Source organism: Mirounga leonina, unplaced genomic scaffold (assembly GCF_011800145.1).
Source record: "Mirounga leonina isolate KUSES-001 unplaced genomic scaffold, KU_Mleo_1.0 Mir_165, whole genome shotgun sequence".
NCBI lineage: Eukaryota > Metazoa > Chordata > Mammalia > Carnivora > Phocidae > Mirounga > Mirounga leonina.
In genome coordinates, this window is record NW_023270415.1 from 63,937,478 (window position 1) to 63,960,723 (window position 23,246).

At 37.8% G+C, this 23,246-nt stretch overlaps 1 pseudogene; it reads left to right on the plus strand.

The window, feature by feature from the left end:
• Positions 1-279: 279 nt before the first annotated feature.
• On the plus strand, positions 280-16,080 carry LOC118015417 (annotated as a pseudogene).
• The last annotated feature ends 7,166 nt before the right edge of the window (positions 16,081-23,246 follow it).

Sequence of the window (23,246 nt, forward strand, 5' to 3'; positions counted from 1 at the left end):
ATTTCTGTATTCCAGAGGTTCCTTCCATGGTGGTGATTCAGCTCTAGCTAGGCTGTGGTCCAATACTGATTTTAAGTCTTGACCCTTTGGTACTCAACCAAAAAGTATATATTACACACCTCTACTGTGTGTGTGCATGCATGCGTGAGTGTGCATGTGTGTGTTTGTCTTGCAACAATAAGCCTTTACTCTCATGGTTTGTGTTGGTAACTACAAGTTAGCTGATGTGGCTTTACCTGGCTTGCAATTCTGGGATCCTGGTTGAAGTGGGGTTCTGAGATGGGACATGTAGGTACTTACCCTCCTGCATCTGAAGACTATGGTCCACCATCAAAGTATTGGCAGGTTTGATTTCTTCTGAGGCCTCTCTTGCTTATTAGATGACCACCTTCTCACTATGTCCTCACATGGCCTCTTCCCTGTGAGCACATGCTCCTAGTGTCTCTTTGTGTGTCTACATTTTCTTGTCTTATAAGGATACTGGTCAGTTTGGATTAGAACCCACTTTCAGGGTCTCATTTTAACTTAATCACCTCTTTAAAGGCCATATCTTCAAATACAGTCACATTCTAAGGAACTGGGGATTCGAGCTTCAACATATGAATTTTTAGGGAATACAGTTCAGCCCATAACACTCTCATAGTTTTCTCTTGGACATACCATAGATCACATCTACTCAAATGCCATTGGCCAAAGCAAGTCACATGATAATGGGGGGAGCTGTAATCCTCTGACAGAAGGAGGGAATGAATAATTAGGAATAAAAGCACAACCTACTCAAGAATGGATATGTTTATACGTTTGTCACTCTGGTCTTACAATTTGTTTAAGCATATATACTTATCAACACACCTAGAAAGTTAATAGCAGGACTCCAAAGAAGTAATGTAATTTCCAAAATTAGCCTGCAGTCTGCAGAGTTGTTACAAAGGATTTCTTTTTTTTTTAATTTCTTTTTTATTTTTTTAATTCTTATGTTAATCCCCATACATTACATCATTAGTTTTAGATGAAGTGTTCCATGATTCATTGCTTGTGCATAACACCCAGTGCTCCATGCAGAATGTGCCCTCCTCAATACCCACCACCAGGCTAACCCATCCTCCCACCCCCCTCCCCTCTAGAACCCTCAGTTTGTTTTTCAGAGTCCATCGTCTCTCATGGTTCGTCTACCCCTCCGATTTCCCCCGCTTCATTCTTCCCCTCCCGCTACCTTCTTCTTTTTTTTTTCTTAACATATATTGCATTATTTGTTTGAGAGGTACAGATCTGAGATTCAACAGTCTTGCACAATTCACAGCGCTTACCAGAGCACATACCCTCCCCAGTGTCTATCACCCAGTCACCCATCCCTCCCACCCCACCCCCCACTCCAGCAACCCTGTTTGTTTCCTGCAATTAAGAATTCCTCATATCAGTGAGATCATATGATACGTGTCTTTCTCTGTTTGACTTATTTCACTCAACATAATACCCTCCAGTTCCATCCACATTGTTGCAAATGGCAAGATCTCATTCCTTTTGATGGCTGCATAATATTCCATTGTATATATATACCACATCTTCTTTATCCATTCATCTGTCGATGGACATCTTGGCTCTTTCCACAGTTTGGCTATTGTGGACATTGTTGCAAAGGATTTCTGATACCATGTCTGCATAAACATTTTCTGTATACTACATAAGTAACACATGTTTCATGCAAATATATTAGTAATTATAAAATAATTCAAGCATATAGAAAAATTAGCATACAAAAAAGAACATAAGACACCATCTGGTGCCACCCTTCAGACTTGATACTGTGTCATGTTTGCTCTAGATCCTTCCTCTTGTATCTTAACCTATATTTGCTATATTTGCTTTATCAGGTTATTTTTTACCTCCATCCCTCTATACATCTATCACTCCACCATTTTTTAAACTGCAAAAAAAAAAAAAAGGTTAGGGTTGGGGCATCCACATTCAGATTAAGTAACACAAAGGGGAAATCCTATAGCCCAAGAAGATAATTTTGTACTAAGTTTTGCTCACCAGAGTGTAACTGCCCACAGTTTCTGGGTATTCTGCTTTCTAAGCACTTTATAAATAAATGTATGCCAAAGGAACTGCAAAAAAAAAAAAAATGCACTTCAAAATAAGTTTAAGACATCAGTATACATCATCACTCAAAGCTTTGGAATATAAATCATTATTAAATTTAGATATTTGTTTATAATTGTTTTTCTGACATAAGATTTAAATTTAGTGAAATGCACAAATCATCAGTATAATAGCCAGTGCATTTTGACCAACACATGAAAAGACTATACCCAACACCCTATCACCCCAGCACACGCCTTTGTACCCCTTCATAGACAAGCTTCACCCTCATCCACCGAAGAGGCAATTGCTATTCTTAATTTTTTCATTATAGATTTTTATTTGGCTATTCTAGAATTTCATATAAATGGAATCAAACAGTGTTTACTCTTGTTTCAGGCTTCCTTTACTCAGTGTACCATTTCTGAGATTCAGCTGTATTGGTGCCTCTGTCGATAATTCACATTCCATTGTGTTAATGCACTGCAGTTTATCAATCTATGTTCTTATTAATCCAGTTCTTGGCCATTTTGAGTGAAACTTAGGATTTTCATAGACGTATGCTTTCACTTCTCTTGGGTAAATTTCAGAAGTCACAGGAGAAGTATATGTTCCATTTTCAAAGAAACTGCCAGGTATTTTTCCAAAGTAGCTGTACCACTTGATGTTTGAGGGTTTAGGTTGCTTCCCATTTTTACCAACATTAGTGTTGTCAGTCTTTTTCATCTTGGCCATTCTGGTGGGTATATTGTGATACCTATTTTTTTCTTTAATTTTGATTTCCTTGATGACTAATGGCATTGAGCAGTTTTTCTTATGCCTATTATCCATTCATATATCTCCCATTGTGAAACAACTGGTCAGACCTTTTGCCCACTTGCCCCTCTTCTTTTTTTTTTTTTTTTAAGCTGGGCATAGAGCCCAACACGGCGCTTGAACTCATGACCCTGAGATCAAGACCTCAACTGAGATCAAGAGTTGGACCCTTAACCGACTGAGACACCCAGGCGCCCCATTCCCCTCTACTTTTAATAGAAGAATTCGGTCTTTCATTGGCACTAATAAACTGATGGAAATTTGATTGTTTTTCCCCCAGTTTCTCCTCACCATGATGGAGAAGTTACCTAGCCTATTTTAAAGACACTAGGGGTCATAATATTGCCATACTGGCTCTATATGTTTTCAGTCTACTGACATAATAGACTATTTTAAAACAACTAAATACTGGCATTTTTGTTGTTGTTACACCATGATGTTTATACTTAAAAATCCATATGCTGAATCATTTATGTCATAAGATGCAGCTAGAGAGTTGTATATTGAATTAAAATTTTGGATCAAATTATCTATTATCTAACTATTCTTTCAAATGCACTCTGACTCATACCCCTCTCTTATTTAAAACTTTTCAAAGTGTATAATTATTATTTTAATTTCCAATTCCATAAATATACTTGAGGTTTGTATTAGTCTGCTTAGGCTGTCATAGCAAAATAGCACAGACTTGGTGGCTTAAACAACAAAGTTACATTTTTTACAGTTTTGGAGGCTATAGAAGTCCAAGATCCAGGTCCCAGCTGATTCAGTTTTTAATAAGATCTCTCTTCCTGGCCTGCAGATAACTGGCTGTCTTCTGGCAATGTCTTCTGTCATCACATGGCCTTTGCTTGGTGTGTGTGTATATGCAAGGGTGAGGGGGTGTGGGGGAGAAATGTAGAGGCAGAGAACTAGCTCTTTGGTGTCTCTTCTTTAAGGACACTAATCCTATAGGATCAAAGCCCCATCCTTATGCCCTCATTTAACCTTAATTACTTCCTTAGAGGCTCCCATCTCCAAATATAGGCACACTGGGAGTAAGAGTGTCAACATATGAATTGGCAGGGGTCGGGGTGGGGGCAAGCATTCAGTCCATAACACAGTTTGACAGCTTTTCTTTATTAGTCAGTTGTATTTACCTCAAAGTTCCAGGTAAAGTCCTCATGGGGTGGGAATGTATGAAAGGAAAGAAAAGGAAGCTGTTTTGGGGGATCAGGGGATGAGAGAGGAGTAGGGAGGGAGATACCCTGGCTCTTCCCTTAGTCTTTCCCCTTTCATTCATCAAGGATTTGATTTCCTCTATTTAACTCCCCTCTTTTCTTCTAAGACCAGATTCATTCCTTTAAGGGCTGATTTTTCCTTCCTGTTGTATAATTTATTTTACCATGGAAATTTCTTCCTCAGTCATCCCGCCTGGAAAGATTCAAATAAGAACAAAAGAGTATTCTGAAGTGTAGATGCTGATCCTATTTCAGGTGGAGCAGTATCTGAAGGCAGAATGTTAATGATGACCATATCATATATTTATAAAATATATAAAATACCAATCTGTCAGCATTCAATAAATTGTAATGCAACAGTAATTCTAATGTATTTAATAACTATCACCTCTTGTGTGTTCCTGTAAATATGTATTGTCTAATATATAAGTATTTTAAATTTTCATAAATATTATAAAATATATCTATTCTGCTTTTTTCTTCTTTCTCTCTCTTCCTTTCTTCCCCTTCCTTCCCTCCCTCTTTCCTTCCCCTTTCTCTTTCTTTCTCTTTCTCTTTCTCTTTCTCCCTCCCTCCCTTCCTTCCTTCCTTCCTTCCTATCACCAACACAATGATATTAAGATCCATCTATTGGATGGTGACCCTTCCCCACATTATACCTGTCTATTCTCCCAGTGACAGTCCGACAGTCCCCAGCTCCTGTGTCTACCACAATACCACAGTGATCATCCTCATATGCAGTCCCACTTAGGTGACAATGTTTTTGGGATATACATCTAAGAGTGGAAATTCTGAGTCATGGGGGGAATGTCTATGTAATTTGACTAAGCTGTGCCAACTTACATTCAGAATGGCTACACTGGTCTTAAAATTATACTAGCAAGGCTCAATATATCCCCATTGTACCTTGGCATTAGTCAATGTTCTAAGTTTTGTTAGTCTACCACGTGCCTGGTTATTGTCAAATATTCATTGTTCTTGAGGGAGAGTTTCATGAGCATAAAGCAAAATAAAATCATTAAAAAGGAAAACCATGTGGCTGTCCAATTTTCCCAACACCATTTGTTGAAGAGACTGTCTTTTTTCCATTGGACATTCTTTCCTGCTTTGTTGAAGATTAGGTGACCATAGAGTTGAGGGTCCATTCTGGGCTCTCTATTCTGTTCCATTGATCGATGTGTCTGTTTTTGTGCCAGTACCATACTGTCTTGATGATGACAGCTTTGTAATAGAGCTTGAAGTCCGGAATTGTGATGCCACCAGCTTTGCTTTGCTTTTTCAACATTCCTCTGGCTATTCGGAGTCTTTTCTCATTCCATACAAATTTTAGGATTATTTGTTCCATTTCTTTGAAAAAGGTTGATGGTATTTTGATAGGGATTGCATTAAATGTGTAGATTGCTCTAGGTAGCATTGACATCTTCACAATATTTGTTCTTCCAATCCATGAACATGGAACGTTTTCCATTTCTTTGTGTCTTCCTCAGTTTCTTTCATGAGTATTTTATAGTTTGCTGAGTACAGATTCTTTGCCTCTTTGGTTAGATTTATTCCTAGGTAGCTTATGGTTTTGTGTGCAATTGTAAACGGGATCAATGCGTTAATTTCTCTTTCTTCTGTCTTGTTGTTGGTGTATAGACATGCCACTGATTTCTGTGCATTGATTTTATATCCTGCCACTTTACTGAATTCCTGTATGAGTTCTAGGAGTTTTGGGGTGGAGTCTTTTGGGTTTTCCACATAAAGTATCATATCATCTGCAAAGAGTGAGAGTTTGACTTCTTCTTTGCCGATTTGGATGCCTTTTATTTCTTTTTGTTGTCTGACTGCTGTGGCTAGCACTTCTAGTACTATGTTGAACAGCCGTGGTGATAGTGGACATCCCTGCCGTGTTCCTGACCTTAGGGGGAGAGCTTTCAGTTTTTCCCCATTGAGAATGATATTCGCTGTGGGTTTTTCAGAGATGGGTTTTATGATATTGAGGTATGTACCCTCTATCCCTACACTGTGAAGAGTTTTAATCAAGAAAGGATGCTGTACTTGATCAAATGCTTTTTCTGCATCTATTGAGAGGATCATATGGTTCTTGTTCTTTCTTTTATTAATGTATTTTATCACACTGATTGATTTGCAGATGTTGAATCAAACTTGCAGCCCAGAAATAAATCCCACTTGGTCGTGGTGAATAATCCTTTTAATGTACTGTTGGATCCTATTGGCTAGTATTTTGGTGAGAATTTTTGCATCCATGTTCATCAGGGATACTGGTCTGTAATTCTCCTTTTTGATGGGGTCTTTGTCTGGTTTTGGGGTTAAGGAGTTGGCCTCATAAAATGAGTTTGGAAGTTTTCCTTCCATTTCTATTTTTTGGAACAGTTTCAGAAAAATAGGTATTAATTCTTCTTCAAATGTTTGGTAGAATTCCCCTGGGAAGCCATCTGACCCTGGGCTCTTGTTTGTTGGGAGGTTTTTGATGACTGCTTCAATTTCCTTAGTGGTGATGGGTCTGTTCAGGTTTTCTATTTCTTCCTGGTTCAGTTTTGGTAGTTTATAGGTCTCTAGAATGCATCCATTTCTTCCAGATTATCTAATTTGCTGGCATATAGTTGCTTGTAATATGTTCTTATCATTGTTTGTATTTCTTTGGTGTTGGTTGTGATCGTTCCTCTTTCATTCATGATTTTATTTATTTGGGTCATGATAGACATTGGGAAGGGTATGTGCTATGGTGAGCACTGTGAGTTGTGTAAGACTGATGAATCACAGACCTGTACCTCTGAAACAAATAACATATTATATGTTAAAAAAAAAAAAAAAAGAAGATAGTAGGAAGGGAAAAATGAAGGGGGGGTGGAATCGGACGGGGAGACAAACCATGAGAAACTATGGACTCTGAGAAACAAACTGAGGGTTTTAGAGGGGAGGGGGGTAGGGGGATGGGTTAGCCTGGTGATGGGTATTAAGGAGGGCACATATTGAATGGAGCACTGGGTGTTATACGCAAACAATGAATCATGGAACACTACATCAAAAACTAATGATGTAATGTATGGTGACTAACATAACATAATAAAATAAAATTAAAAAAGAAAAAAGAAATAGTGAACCACAGAAGATAGTTCATAGTCAGATTTAGTTTTCTGAACAGAATATGAAGTGTTAAACTCACAAGAAGGGACTCCAGCTTAAGCTGCAGTACCTAGGCTTTATGAAAAAAATGGGTCTTGGGCTATGCATTAAAAGATGTTTCTTGGAATGGTATTAAGGAGAGAAGTTTGATTTACTTGGTTGGATTAGCTATATATGTAATATGAATGAAACATGGCTGTGTAAATGTCAATAAAGAGAACCAAAAAACAAAAACAAAAACAAAAAAAAGGAAAACCATGGCAAAGTGCCACAGTTTGTCTGTGTATTTGTTCTAGGAATATAATTTAGAAGTTAGCTGATGGTCCTAGGGACACAATTAATAAATTTATTTGAATTGATAGCTAAAGTGAAACATTTTTTTAAAGATTTTATTTATTTGACAGAGAGAGACAGAGTAAGAGAGGAAACACAAGCAGGGGGAGGGGGAGAGGGAGAAGCAGGCTTCCCATGGAGCAGGGAGCCCGATGCGGGGCTCGATCCCAGGGCCCTGGGATCATGACCTGAGCCGAAAGCAGACGCTTAACGACTGAGCCACCCAGGCACCCAAGTGAATCATTTTTTTACAGGCAATAACTCTTGGATCAATACATTGCTTAGACAATGTGGACTGACTTTGCCATTTAGGTTATAGAGTAGATAGTTTCTATAAACTGTGTAGGTTCAATTGTAGTGCCAGGGTTTGGGGGAAAATGTATTTAAGGAACATGATAAGACAAAATTATTTTACTAAAAATTAGTATTGCCAAAATGTATTTAAAATAACAATATTTTGATATTCTCAAAGCTTTCTGAGGATATTGGGTTAAACAAGGTGCCACTGTGTGAAAAACCAAGAGTGATTTAATAAGACTTACAAAAACCTTTTTGGTATATTTCCCAGAAACTAAAAAAGTGAGTGATTTTCATGACTGGATAACAAATCATTTCACAGGTCAGGTACTTTCCAATTCTTGGCTTTCAACAAAACTGAAGGAGGAAATAACTAAGTTGTCAGTTGAGAGACTATTAAAAATAATTTTAGATGATAGATCACTACATGGGTTTGGCATATAATTTGGAGGAAATTCAAAGAAATGGTGATATTTCATTAGAAAATTCTTGCATCCCATTCAGCTTGTGGTAAGAACAAATTTTTTTTTCAGAATTTATGTCTATAAAAATGAAAAATAAGAAGGAAAAGAAAGTAAGAAAAAAGACATGATCCTGAAAACGGTCTCATTTTAGTGACAAGTCATACTCATCCATGGATACATGAACTAATTTCAAAGAAACAATCTCTTTAAGAGATAGACTTCTAAAAAAACTTAATTTTTTTTGTTTGGAGAGTTTCAAAATTTTAATATATTTGTTCTTTTGTTAAATTGTGGGCTACTGATAATTATGACAGAATCTAGATGATTACTTAAATACTTAATACTTAAAGCCTAAAATGTTTGTTTTAAATATAAATATTTTTGTTGTAGAATATAAGTATGATAAGGCGACCTTTTAAATATAAAAATATATAATGCTAGGATACTCTGTGTGTGTGTGTGTGTGTGTGTGAAGTGCAATGGGAAGTAGGTGCAAGGAGAAAATAGATGAGATAAAATTGCTAACTGTTAAGAAAGATCTTGTTTATATCTTTAAATGTATGATGGGAAGTATCTATCATTATGGTTATTTAGATTTACTGGACACATTTAAAAGGGTGGTGTACCCATATGACTTTACAATATCAATATTTATAATATATCCCAAATCATAGACATTGTACCTATTTAAACCTTTGATTTCAAAAATGAGACCTCTACCCAAATTTTATGCATTTTAGGGAGAATATAAAACATTTTGAAGACCACCAGCCTTATTCACACAGGTAGTAGGAAGCAGAGAAGGCATTTAAAGCCAGATTTTTGACTCGAGGTTGGAGCATTTTGTATCTGTTATAATTCAATGGAAAGGGATCACATGGCAGTAGGAAGCATCATTGTTTTAGCTCCCTACCTCTCCCCCACCCCCAACTATCTGAGAACTTGCAGACAGGCAAAAATGGAATCAACACGCCCAGAGAACTGGTAAATGACTGTCCCAGTTACAAATTATATGCATGCATCTGCCTAGCACAGTGCCTGCCACATATTATTTCTAAGTATTAATAAAAGTTTGTTAAATGAATGGTAAGAGCCTAGGGCTTTTCCCATTAATTAATAAAATTTCCTAAAGACAAACATTTCAGTTTATAATTGTGTTTTTATATTTAGATCTAGGATCAATTTGGAGATTACCATAAAACTTGTATTATACATTTCCATAATGATCAAAAAACAAGCAAGCAAAAACTCTAAATAAACAAAGAACAAGAAGAATCTCTGACACTTTTTGCCAGACAGATGCCTATTTTTAAATCCAATCTTGTTATCAGATTTAAAGGTAGTAACTCCAGTGAATAATATTAAATTACTAAATGTAAGCTATGTTCACACTATATTTAGAATAGGATCAATTCAGTCCTTAAATAAGGCAAGATAGATTATACCCTTACCTAGTTTAATTGACAAGAGGACTTTGGGCGCCTGGGTGTCTCAGTTGGTAAGCATCTGCCTTCGGCTCGGGTCATGATCCCGGGGTCCTGGGATGGAGCCCCGCATCGGGCTCCCTGCTCGGCAGGAAGCCTGCTTCTCCCTCTCCGGCTCCCCCTGCTTGTGTTCCCTCTCTCACTGTGTCTCTCTCTGTCAAATAAATAAATAAAATCTTAAAAAAAAAAAAAAATTGACAAGAGGACTTTGCAACCAATTCTTGTTTGCTCATGATCAGTAGAAATGGATTAGAAGTGATTAAAATCAATGCATAATCTCAAAATAATTAAAACCATACGCCTGTGCATTCACTATTCCTTATCCTTTACTTCTTTTTATTCTTTCTCCTTTTTTTTTTCCTAAGCCAAACACATTGTGTTGAGTTTTAGCTACATTAATTTCTCAGAACCATTGTTGTAATTAGGAAGGTCTTAGAAATGGATTTACCATGAAATTATGTAAGCATAAATGTTAGGGTTCCTCACTTATATCCTGGGAGGATCCCAGCAATACCTTCCCATGGTAATATATTTTTTATAAAATTTGAAAACAGTAAGATATATTTAACATAGTTTGAGTTTAATGGGCTATGTTTATGTGATTTGTGGTCTCTTCCAGGCATTGTTAAATTATTGCTAGCCATCTCATTATAGAAACGGCTTTCAGGAATATTCCTACCAACCATTTTTCTGACTCACTCAGGGTCATGTCTCAAAGGTGCCAGAAATAATGTTGCATTTTAAATGTGTCTTTGGCCTCTGGCTTGTGAGTATGTCCATAGTGTGGAAAATACAAAGTTTCAAAAATGGAGAAGTAGAAGCTGCTCTGTGGAAGATTCTTATGAATCTTAGAGCTCGTAGACAAAGATTATTGGATAGAAGTTTCCTCAAATTTGTTATCATATTAAATGTTTACATGAGATTGCTAATAATATGTGTTGAAACTGAAAGAAATTTTCTGAACAATAAACTATAAACAATACAGATTTTGATTAGCCCTGATAGAAGAAAGACTGAATTGTGTTTCTCTTTTCTCTGTAGACAATAATATAAAATTGTTGTCAAAGTAAGAGTCCGTCAAGATTATGCAGCCAAAATTGGTAGGGAAATAAGTATTATAGATATGTGCCAGGAAGGTAATTAATAAAACTATTTTTTCATTTTCCCCTATTTTGTGAGGTGTATGGTATTGGTCATCCTTTTAAAATTAATAATTTGTTATTTCTTACTATAAATAAATGTTTCATTTTATATCTAACTTCCCTTCATATCTACCTTTCATAATTTTGAGTTTGCTTTTCTTACCAAGGGCCCCCAAATGGTATAGACTTGTCCCTGGCCTTAGATATTATTTGGTAGGATACTCTTATATACATGAAAAACAGGTCTAGAGATAAATTCTTACTTCTCAATTATTATGGACAGGATTATAATAACAACCAGGCTCCTGGGCAGTGAGTTAAATCTCTCATGATTAATCCATGGATAGAATAATTTAAGTTCTCCCTGTATATGAATCTGCACCTAGGATTTTAGCTAGGAAAACAGTATTGTAGAACTGAACGCTAGAGTAAAAGTCTATAGATAGAAAAAATGTCAGCAGTTGTGCATGGATTTCTTTGAGAAAAAAAGCATTTGTCAAAGTGGTTAGAAATAAGGAGGGAATCTCTTTAGGGTTCTGCCAATTCCTACCAGCTAGATAGTCCCAGAAATCTTGTCCATGACACTCTGAACTTTAGAAATGCACATGCAAACAACATTCAACAGCATTGTTGAATAAAGCAGGAAAGAACAGATAATGTGAAACTCATTTGTTACTGATTGTAATGACATGGCCTGTGTTAATATTCCCTAAGGCTGAATTCTCTCTGAATAATACACAAGGGAAGCCAGAGGATGTTTCAGAGCTTGGACAGTGAGGGGGAATTTTACTAACTCAGGTCTGTCATTGCAATCTTACCACGAACGTGGTCTAGAAATCCATTTTAATGCTATTCTGTAGCTGTCTTCGTACAACTAAAATGAATGTGCATCTGGGAACCTCCAATTACTAACATTTGCAGAGGGCAAATAAAATACTGATTTTTGTCTTCTAACAGGACAGAAACTTTGAATTTGAAAACCAAATAAATCAGACTTTCTCATACTGATGAAGACTAACTGGACCATAATGGAATTTAAGCCCGTAAGCAGTAGTGATTTACTGAGGAGGCTTACAGTAGCCGTCCAAAGGATATTAGACTGCCATTAAAGACATGCTTTCCAGGCTAAGTAGACTTTATAGCAGGGGTACTATACGGTCTTCTCAAATTTCAAAGGCCATTTGAAGGCACATTTAAATGCTAGGTCAGAAGCAGCCCCTGATGGAGGCAGGGCTGTTTCTGTGCTGTCTTTGAACTCAGGGAAAGGAATGGGTGTTCATTCCGTTTCCGTTGCTTTAGAGACAACTGGTCCCTCCAAGCATCTCCATGTCTCAAGTGTTCTCTAAGTCCTGAGAGGTACTCAGCTCAAGGTTTTGCAAGAACTGCCTTTGTTTGAACTGCTAGAATCCTCTCTCCTTGGCAGGGAAATTAAAATAGGGAAAAGCAAAATAAAGCAAATCCAGGGAGAGGCAGAGCAAAAATTACCCTGGTGAGGGATGATGCTATGGAGTGGGAGCTACGAACTGGCCAGTTGTGATGAAATCCCAATGGTGGATGTCTTGTTTGGCTTACATGTGATTTTTAAGAGAAATTTGAACCAATATTTAAAAGTTCTGATTTTGACATAAAGAACATGTGGAGTTTTCTCCAGAAATATTTTGCAACTCTAGGTTTCATTCTGGCAGCTTTTGCTGTACTGCTGGGTGGTAACCTGGGCATACACACTCTCCTAGTACTCTAGCTTCTCAGTAGTTGCTAGTTCAGGTCAGACTTTCCAGAACCCACAGGGGAGAGGGGAGAGAGCTGTGAGAAGCTGCGAGAGTGTTGGATCTCTCGATCAGCTGAGAGACTGTCTGATCTGACCCTTTGAAGGAAGAAAGTTTGGTTGGCAAGAAGAGCCTAAGACAACAATTCTAAGAACATCAGCAAGGCTAATGGCAAGTCTTAGAAATTCGCCTGGCCCACAGTCCCATGACTCCCAGTAAAGGGCCTTCTATGGGAGCCCTGCAGCCAGCCAAGGTGGGGAGCAGCTTGTGGGAGGCCTCTGATGCATTTCCAGAACTTTGCTGCTGGGGCGCTTAGCTCATTGGCTCTCCTCAGACAGGAATCTGAGAGGGGTATTCTCCTAACTCCCATGCCTTACTTTACTCTGGTTCTCCCACTACTTATTGTTTGTAAAGAGAGTTTGATTAGGATCCTGGTAGTTTAATTTTCCCATGTTCAACTCTTTCCTTATTTCCCAGGCCATAGTTGGCATTGCATTTGATTCTTTTGTTTTAAGTCTGAGAATTTTAAGGCCATGGCCAGTATGTTCTTTTGTCCTTTAAGCTATGAAAAACAAGAAGAGGAAAAATAAAGCAACAACGGAACAGCAACCAACACTCAAACAAATCCAGAGGCTATATTTAGATGAAAAGTAATATTATTATGGTCATCGACAGATTTAGATTCTCATTCATTCATTCATTCATTCATTTATTCAACAAATACGGAATATTTCCTATGTATCAAAACACTGTAACAAAACACTCTCGTTACCCCTTGGTGTACCTCTAGCCTGTTGGTTGGGAGAAATACCAAAGTAATAATCTTTACTAAAGTAACAGAATAAGGCCACAGTATTTCTTTTTCAAGTATGTCAATACCTAAGTGATTTTGCTACCAAAACATTTTCCACGCAGGTGGACTTCCCACAGTTTCTTCTTTCCCCTCAGCTAAGGGGCATCCTAGGTCTGACTCCAGTGTGGGGCATTTGTGTGCTGGGCACTTCGTGGCTGGTGAAGATATGCACTTTTATTTCCTTTCCCTGTTTCTCAAGGAGCAATATCATTTTATATCATACCACCTTACCTTGTGTAAACTCCCTTCTTCCCTTAGGCGCTGGCTTTTTTTCTCAGCCTTTCCACATCTTTCCACATTATGTCAAATAATTGGCAGTTGAGGGGAGTCAAACCATATGAAGGCTTATTTAGGTGGCCCCAGGGTGGGGGATGTCTCTGAAACATCCTGGTATTTACTGCTGTGACATCAGTCAATCCACACAGCTCCAGCAATGTGAGAGACAGGGAAGAAGTCATAACTCTGCTTCTGGATCCAGAGAGGGAAAAAAAAATTCACATCTTGCAAGTCATCTAGAATATCCTAATACTACTTCAAATTAAAGACTCCGTTCAATTTCTAAATATGGGTTCTTACGTCCAGAAAGTCATCAAAATATGGAAATTCATTTAATATTAATTTTTTTGCCCTTGCAGCTGGAGCGTATTTTTGTCTGGCAACTTGTGTTGGGAGTAAGGGTGTGGTCACACTTTCTTTTCAACCTTCACTCAACTAGCTACTACTCTTGCCCATCTAAATAAGGAATATAGGGAGGGAGGTGGGGATAAGGAAACAGTGCATTCTTGATTTGTGCTGTCAGAATATGTTTGTCCCTTCTCTGGCCTTGCAGGTGTGTGGAGCTCACTTCCTGTCTCTGTGCTTTGTGGGCTCTTACGTGCCATTCCTCCTGAAGAGTTCTATTGGCAGCTCCTCAGTTCTGAGGACAATGCCCATTTTTTGGTTGCTTCCTCACGGCCCTTGGGTCTTCAGAGGACCTCTCCATAGGTACTTCACTTTTGGAAATCCAATATTCCTTCCAGAAGACTCTCTAGGGCAGAAGTTAAAAAAAGGCTCTAGGCAAGTTTTCTCTCCCTCAGGAGAGAACTGGTCCATGGGAAGCATGCAATACTTTTGTACCACCTTGCAAAGGGAAGTGCAGTTTCTTTCCAGATGCACCTGAGCAAAGCTTAGTTGGCCATATAGCTTGCTCACCCACCTATCCTTCCCCCCAGCCTTCTGGTAAGAGTCAGATCTCAGCCGACCATGCCTACCAAACTCATCTGAGGCTCTACAAGGAGACCTGGTGAGGGTTCTCTTGCCAGGCCAAAGGTGAAATGACTCAGAGCTGGCAGAAATCTGTTTAAATCCTCTCGCTCTCTCCACTCTTTCAACCTTTTATATATTCAATTTGGTTTGGGAAAACAGTCTAGAACACTGATATTGAAAGTTTCTATTTTGGTCTGGCACATTGGAATGCTGTATCTGTTTATCTTGGTGTCTCCACTGAAACTTCAATGATATTATTCTGTTATGCTATTATAAAGCATTTGATATGTTAGTAATCTCTTCTCAGTTTCCTTATTTATAATTTTGGGATAATAATATCTGCCTTATGGTGAAAGATAAATTATACACGTGAAGCACCAACCACAATATCTAGTAAAGAGAAGGAATTTGACAAAAGTTAATTTCCTTCCTCCCACTCCTCTCCCCTCTCCAATTTAAATAAAAAGGCACTGCAGTACATTCAGATGGGGTCTGCGCTGTGCCCAAGCCTTCGGTTTCCACCATGACAGGCGCCCCACGCTCCCAAAGGGAGCCCTCAGGCATGCATGACAGGCATTCAGATTGACTAAGACCTCGAACTGAAGCTTGATGACTTCTGGCCAGTCTGTGCTCTCACTGAGGCTCAGGCAGCTTATGCACCAGCCTCCTTGGTCCCCCTTCTCCTCACTCCAAAAGCTAAGCTTGCTATTGCCAGGTCCCTGGGAGACCTGGCTGCTCTGTCACCACGATATTTGGAGGCCAGGATGTGACCCTGACCGATAGCCAGCCATGTGTCTTCTCCAGTGTGCTTTTTGCCGAGCCCAGGAATGGCTGCCCCTCCAGCATAGGGGCCTTCACTGTCTGTAAGGGTTATGACCCCGCTGAGGGTTTCCTTCTGGACCTGACCAAACCCCTGCCGGACGACTCTTACGATCCATATTTCCACCAATTAGATGGTCCCACTTGCATCATTGTGCCATTGGTGACCTGTGGGGACCTGAGCTTCTATGGCTCAGACTGTGGTTACCCACTGGACCCAGAGGACGGATATACTCACGCAGCCCCCCATCTCGCCACCATCCTGGGAGGACTGCACGTTGAAGAAGAAAGGGTGGCTGGCCAAGGAGACCCATCCCCAGGACTGCCCCATCAGCACAATGGACACATTGCCCCAGCCCTTGGCTGCTCCCAGCACCATACCCTGCTGGCCTCTGAGGTGGAAGACAATTAAATGAATTGTTCACCTTAACACTTTCAGTTAGCTGGCAATCTGATGCAACCCGGAACTTGCATTGATGAGCTTATTTTCAAATATCTCATCAATGGGTCCTGAACATCCAAGCCCCCAGTGGGAACCTGCAACAACCACCATGACCACAACAAGGAAAGAAACACTGCAGAATGCCTGTCTGCATTGCAGAGGGGATTCTTGAGTGAGGTCTTGCTTCTTTCAATCTTTCTAGGGGTGTCCTGAGTATGTCTAGGATTGTGCCCCAAAACAGGGGTTCTTAAAATGGATAGAAATTAGGAATATCTGTGAACCCAATGGAGGAAAATATTACATTTTTATTTTCACTAATATAACTGAAATTTCACTAATATAACTGAAATTTAGCTTTACTCCCCAATATAAATGCCGGCAACAAATCACAGTAGTAAAAGTAGTGCCTGTTACCTTCCCACCAATACAAATCAGTTACTTTTTATGTTACATTGCAGTTTTTGCAGGCATCTAGAAATGCTGTTCACATTTGTCACTACGTTGAATTATAGAAGATCTTATAATTTGATCTACTAATAAAAAAAAAGCATTGTATTTTGTTATACCAAAAAGAGATTTGGGGCCAAAGTTATTTTTTTTTTTTACAAAAATAGGCAAAATTGGCCTTTGACTGATGATTTAGTGATAACTTTCCAACAGATTCATTTTTTAAAAAAATATTCAATGTGAGGGGCGCCTGGGTGGCTCAGTTGGTTAAGCCTCTGACTCTTGATTTCCGCTCAGGTCATGATCTGAGATGGAGCCCCAAGTGGGGCTGTGCGCTCAGTGCAGAGTCTGCTAGAGAGCCTCTCTACCTCTCCCTGTGCCCATCCCCCTGATTTCTCTCTCTCTCTCTTTCTAAATATATCTAAATAAATATAATCTTAAAAAAATTCACTGTGTACCTATATAGTGTAGGTATAGTAATAGATACCTTTTCTAAATGCAGTGTTGCTTAGAAAAATCAACAAAAATGCAATGAAGTTTTCAGCAGAGAAGTGAGGATTTCAGCATAATAAACCTAATTTTTCTTGTTATGTCCAATGAATCACATTTTTTTTTTTTGTCAGATGAATAGGCACAATACTACTCCGTTGATGGTCAGCTAAAATAGAATCCTATTTTATGCAGACTGGAAAAATTAATATTCATAAATATTTATGAAGAGTAGTTGGAGCTTTTTTCCATTTCTGTTATATCTGGGTCTGTTTTCCATAATACTACTAAGGGATGAATATTTTCATGACAATCTCTTTCATGATCTAAAACTGAATAATAGCACATGAATTGCTACTTGTTATTTTTGTGTAACTGTAAACATAGAAAGATTCTTTTACTCCAGGGAAAGCAAACTTACTCTTTTTTGCAGGAGTATACACTTTCATATTTATATCCAGAATAGGCAAAAACCAAAAAAAACAAAAACAAAAAAAACCCAAACCCAGAACAGCTGTTTCATTAAATTGCTTTCTTCTCAATCACTTACTGTATTAATCATGGCTCTTTCAATATCTCCTTTTATTTTCCAAAAGCATATAAACTTCTTATTTGACTGTTCCCTTATGTTGCTTTTTAAATTGGCCAAGCTGATGAATTACAAATGAAGTTCACAAAAAAATTATTGTCCCCCAAAGAATATTACTTTATTTCAGATTGAGAAACACCAATTAATACTCCCTTTCCCCCCTTGGGGGTATCTGAGAACTCATTGCTTCTTCTCCATTGCATTTAATTTTAGTATAAAGAATAATAGCTTGTATTATAAGACTCTGAAGCCTTCTCCAGTTCTTGGTTCTAGACAGTTAGATTTCAGTTTAAATTAAAGGGGGTTTAATCCTTATACTTTAGCACTACAGAAGTCAAGAACTTGTAAGCTAATTGATTTGGAAAGGAATAGTTCAAAATACAATAAGGATATATATCCTTATCTGACTAGGAAGCCAAATCTGAAGAAATAAAAGAAGAAAGAGAGAGGTCAACAAAAGGAAACATGGACCATGCTTTTATTTCAGTAAAATATAGTCAATTTAGTTAATACTTTGAGTCAAACCAGATGATGGACTGATTGACAAAATAAATATTTTGGCATCATAAACACATAAAGTTTAACTTGGGATATAAGGAGACAGTTCAAGATGATTACATTTATAAAATAACCAGAGCAGCAGGTTAATTTTTTTTCTTTTGTGGTGGGGTGGGAGGAAGGAGAAGAGACATTAATTCATTTGCAATTCAACACAATTCAACAAGTTTTTATTGAACACCTATTATGTTCTACACCTTTTGCTAATCACTGGGACTAGTAGTTTTAAATCAAATAAATAATTTATGCCTGAATTTTTGGTTTCAAACAAACTGATTTTGTTTGAAGAGGGCAGGGGAATTCTGTCACCTGGGACAAAGATGCCAAGTACAGAACTACACTATAACCCACTTTACTCCATCTGGACTCATAGGGCTGTCCTCACATGGTCCAGATTCACTGAGCAACTAGAATCCATTACATCAACTTTTCATCCCTGTTGAAAGAAAAGCTGGCCTGAGGGTGTTCTTGCTCAGGCATTTAAGATGATATCAATAGTTCAATCCATAATCAAACACTGATGGAATTACACTTAAGGAAGAAGCTGGATTTCACTCCTTTCCTGTTTCTAAACATTCCAGGTCATTCAGTGATCTAGTCTAAACATGCACATCAAAATGGAGTCTTTTCTCCCCTAAAGGTATCACAGTGATCTGATCTTTCCTGAAAACATTTTTAACTCATCACTTTCTAGACTCCCCTGCCATGTTGGAACAAAATCTGTTGCTGCTGTTATGGCCTAGGTAGATAAGTTTAAACTTTGAGGAAATGCCTATCCTGTTTTGTATCATCTGTTGTACTCTATACAGAGCTATTTTATTTTCATCTATCTGTACCCTTCTTGAAGTACTTATAAAAGACAAAGATATTACTGCTGTTCTGGATTTACAGAAATGATTCACTCATGACCGTGTAAGAGCTTACAATGTAATGTGTATGTGGAGACCTGCAAAGAAATTAAACAATACAAGCAAATAAAAATAAACTCTCTAAGAGAGGTACACAGTGCTTTGAGGGTGATAAATTCTCCCATAGGGATCAGAAAAGCTTCCTACACAGGTAGTATTTAGTTTCTTGTGAAAAATGGTAGAGTTTCTTTTTAATTCTTTCCAGTTTTCTGCACATGCAAACAGGGGAAGCATTGACCAGGTAGAAAGCATTTCTGATGGTGAGCTGGACAAAGGTGTTCAGGTGTAAGATGACACCGGGGACACTTTTCAGAAGTCTCCTGTAGCTAAGGTGCAGGAGGCATGAGAAGAAATTTAGACTATCCACATCTGTAATGAAATTCCTCTCCCTGAATTCCCACCTATGAAAGTGGTGGAGGATGTCATGTTTCAGGAGAACTTGGTTTATACTGGGAATATGAACAGTTTCCCCCTCATGTACAAATTATAACAAAGTGCAGTATTTCTCTGTTTATATATGTATTTGTTTGGAGACCTACTTGCAAACAACAGAACTATCTCTTCCTAGTTTAATTTTTTTAAAGATTTATTTATTTATTTTAGAGAGAAAGAGAGAGAGAAAACACAAATGGGGAGGGGCAGAAGGAGAGGTAGAGAGAGAATCCTCAACAGACTCCCTGCTGAGCATGGAGCCAGACACAGGGCTCGATTCCAGGACCCTGAGATCATGACCTATGCTGAAATTAAGAGTCAGATGATTAACCAACTGAGTCACCCAGGTGCCCCTTGCTAGTTTAATTTTTAAAATAATTTATTAATGGCCATTTAGAAGACAAAGAGACATGGACTCCAAAGCTGTGAAACCAGGCTTAATGTACAACAGCATGGCAGGATCTTTTCACTGTCACTGTTGTCCAGTTCCTTACACTCAGGGCAAAATGCAGGACATTCCACCAAGTGCAATTACTAAAGAAGTAAATGTTTTTGTCCCAAATTTGCTAAAGGTCAGTTTCCTTGAGTGAAGCTTCCATAGATCATTGCTTCATTCCAAATTCAGGTTTCATGTGGTTGTATCAGATTGGAAGGATTAAGTCATATGTTTACATTTGCATTGAAAGGATGTTTCCTGAATTCTACTCCAGAGGAGTAGGACTCATAATGTGGAAAATGACAAAATATAAGGAGGCTGTTCAAAATATATAATACTATTATATATTATTATGTTAATATGTATTAGCAATCCACAAATGAAATATTACTGTATATTAGTAATTCATAAGTAAGATATATCTACATACACCATAATAGATCATTGTTAGGCAATGTTCTTTTTCACTCTTGGAAACATCGCTGTATATCTTATTAAATGCAATACTTCTGCTATATATTATTAATTAATTTTTGTTAGGTTAGGTTGTGATAAAAATAACTCCCAAATCTCAGTGTCTTAAAACAACCAAGTTTTCTTTCTTACTCATGTTACATCATCTTTGTGGGATTATCTGTAATTTTATTACCCTTCACTTTGCGATGACTATAATTATGTTCTACATTCAAAATGTTTTCTTCATTGTTTGAGCCAGGCTAAGGAGCTGTCAGTATCTTGGACATGCTGTTTCCATACAAGACGGGGAGGGGGTGGGGAGGGGAGGGGGGAGAGAGAGAGAGACTAAACCAGATAATAGCAATAACAACAACTGCATAATCACTCTAAAGCATCTGCTTGAATATGGCATACATCACTAACAATTCCATTGGTCAAAGCAAATGAAGTAAAATTGTGAAGCCTCATACCATTTGGGTAGGAAAGTGAAATATTCTTTTAGAAGGGACAGTGAATAAATGGCAATAATAAACTATTTCAGTTCTCTTTCATCATCTCAAATGGTTTTTTCCCAGCCTTACTTAAAAGGCACTGATCTTGTCTATAAGGAATACCCACCAAATTTGCATCCAATACTAGCAAGTGGCCCAGTCTAGAATATTGTGATAGTCTGCATCACAAGAACAAAAAAATATCTGGTCCCACATTTGTGGGCTACATATCAAGGCAGACAGGGCTCTTCAGTGTGGGAGGGGAACACATGGGAGATAAGCAGGAGTTGCTGTTTCATAGCAATTCTGAAATCACACCGAGTAGACAATCATTTGTTTTTTAGATTCCACATACAAGTGAAAACATATGGTATTTGTCTTCCCTGTCTGACTGATTTCACTTAGCACAATACCCTCTAGGTAGACAATTAGAGAGCCTCCTGTGAAAGAATATTTAAAAAACCCCATCTTTTTAGATCCAGATTCTGCTCCTTGGAATTAGCTCCTCAGTCCATTGTTCTTGTTGACTCCGGCTTCATTTATTGGAAGGTTCCTCCTTTTCTATGGTCTTTCTTTTTCAGATGCTATTGCACAATCTGAGTGAGGCATTGGAGAAAATGCCTTACTTGGGGTCTTAACCGATTTCTCATTCTACTTCTGTTTACAGGAGAGGTGGAAGTGGCAAAGCTCAGTTGAAGCCTCAAATGGTCAGTCTCTTTTAATCTAGGTTGTTGGCTCTTTTAGAATTACAGCTATTTTAATTTATTTTACTCCAGGAAACCACACACAAAATTCTTTTTGAAACCTATCTTTCTACTTCCCTACATTTCCTTAAAGGTAAATCAAGCTTATTATGTTTCCATGAGAGACCCATGGCTTTCATCTCTTTTTTCTGAGCCATTTTATCACCTGAAATATCTTAATAAACACTACCTAATGATTTGAGAGTTACACATATAGACATGTTTTCCCTCCCTTGGATTGGACAATGCCATGAGGTTGAGGCTTCATTGGACTTTGTTTTTCCAAGTATTTCTCAAAATGATCTTAGGCTAGTAGGAGAGGAAAACAGTTTCATATTGCAACTCTGCTCGCCAGCAGTTCCAGTTGTTTCTGATTTCCTTTTTTTCAGTAGTAACTTATCAAATCCAACTAAAAGCAATTAAATCTAGTAGCATTCTGTTTCTCATTCTCTTTCCTTAAAGCCACAGGACATTGGATTTATTATCTTCCAAGTTATTTCAGGTAACAATTTATCACTGCATCATATTTTTTCTTCATTTTTCCAGTCTTCAGTAAGGTTTTTTTTTTTTTTTTTTTTTTAATTCATCCCTTACATCATTGCCCTCTATTTTAGCTTTCCTATCATAGCAATACCTTACTCCAGACTCTTTCTGTATTGGTTAGCTTTTTCTTGGTTATGCTGTTGTAACAAATAATCCCCAAGCATCAGTGGCTTGACACAAAGATTTATTTCTCACATGTATCCAAAGTACTTTCAGTTGCCTGTATCTCTGCTCATATCATGTATGGATTGACTGTACTTATGCTTTACAAGTATTTCCTTTAGACTTACAGAATTGAAGGGGAAATTCCAGACTAATCTTGAGGAGGTAGAAAAAGAACAATGATGAAATCACCTGATGGCTCTTAAAGTTTTTGCTTAATTGTAGCTTGTGTTCCTTTTACATTTCTTTTGCCAAAGTAAGTAAAATAACCAAGTCTGGTGGTCATGAGGCAGAAGTACATGCTCCTTTTATAGAGAAGGCAGTAAATAAACGAAAAATAATAAAATCTACCACATTTACCGACTTTCCAATACTGACTTTTTATTTCTCTATTTGGGTATGTTAATTTTTTCTTGCTAAAAAAATAACCCAATTGAGATAGGAGAAATTTACTTATTTAAGAAAATATATATCAGGATCTCTCTGAAAAAAAAAATAGTGCCTGTACTGAATACTAATGTATAACAAAAAACATTAATCTGATTTTCAAAAGCCTTATAAAATTATTCAGAAGGGTTGATAAACAAACAATCTCAAACTTGTTAAGAAATGTGGTATAATTTGAAAAATAAATTATCTCCAAGTGGAACTACATAAAAATACTACTACTAATAATAATGTAATTATAATAGCTAACATCTCTTGAGTGTTTACTGTTCCAGATACTGTCTTTTTATTTTTTTTATTTTTTAGAGGGAGAGTGAGAGAGTGTGAGCATGGAGGGGGGAGGGGAAGAGAGAATCTCAGGCAGACTCCACACCTAGCGCAGAGCCTAAGGATGGGCTCGATCTCATGACCCTGAGATGATGACTTGAGCTGAAACTGAGAGTTGGATGCCTA